The following is an 842-nucleotide window of genomic DNA, read 5'->3' as shown; positions in this document are numbered from 1 at the left end:
CGCTACTTTTGCCCGAAACTTTAAATGTTCCACTACCTCAGACTATAGAAGAGGCGGAGATGATTCCGAGGTATATATACAATTATAATATTTTCTTAAGCAGACAACATAAACAAACGTTACATTTTAACTTGCCTAATAACTACAGTGGGCTGTTTATATGAGCTTTTGTATTCCCTTGATTCCTTTTATGGCTAAGTAATGAATGGATTAATGAACGGCATTGTGTGCTAGCAATATCAACAGAGGGCGCCTTATAGCATTACACAATCTACCAAATTTCGGAAAGCCCACTAAAAACAAACATTTTCAAGATAGAAAATAGATTAGTGTTCAAAAAATAATCATATTTTTTTCTTGTACAGGAGAACTACTAAGCGAAGCAGTGGAAGTTTTCACGATATTGGATTGCAACCTGTCAAGTCTTAAATTTTCTTTGCAAAGATTGTTACAATAATATTGCTATTGGTTGAAATTATTAAACAACAATTAACAATATTTAATAATCAAGAGTTCTACAATATTATTTTAATCAGTAATGTTTATATTTGTGACAATTATTTGCCTTTTTTAAAAATACAATGCGCCTTTGTTGTTTGATTTTACTTGCTATTTAGTTACTTGTAAAAGTATTTAATTAGAGGTAACTGAGGCAATACTCTGAGACTACGTATCAGGCCATAGTAAGATAAAAACCACATTTATTTGCCAATAAAATATTTATGTATGTTAATGAGTCCTATTCTAGTTTTCCATGACGTTTTCCTTCTGTTTTGGCCCTCAAAAGTTACCTCCTTCTTTCTCTCCTGTAATTCTGTTTCTTTGGCCTTTTGCACTGAAAA

The 842-nt window shown here is 31.6% G+C and overlaps 1 long non-coding RNA gene across 1 annotated transcript; it reads left to right on the top strand.

Moving 5' to 3' along the window:
• Positions 1 to 725, top strand: LOC117120990. The gene is made up of 2 exons (XR_004447456.1): positions 1 to 70; positions 366 to 725. It is a non-coding gene; the product is annotated as an uncharacterized LOC117120990 (long non-coding RNA).
• Positions 726 to 842: the final 117 nt, after the last annotated feature.

This window comes from Anneissia japonica, unplaced genomic scaffold, assembly GCF_011630105.1.
Source record: "Anneissia japonica isolate Jap-2015-1 unplaced genomic scaffold, ASM1163010v1 scaffold9524_len842_cov138_single, whole genome shotgun sequence".
Classification (NCBI taxonomy): Eukaryota; Metazoa; Echinodermata; class Crinoidea; order Comatulida; family Comatulidae; genus Anneissia; species Anneissia japonica.
Note: the sequence above shows the minus strand (reverse complement) of the source record. Positions and strands in the feature narration are given on the sequence as shown.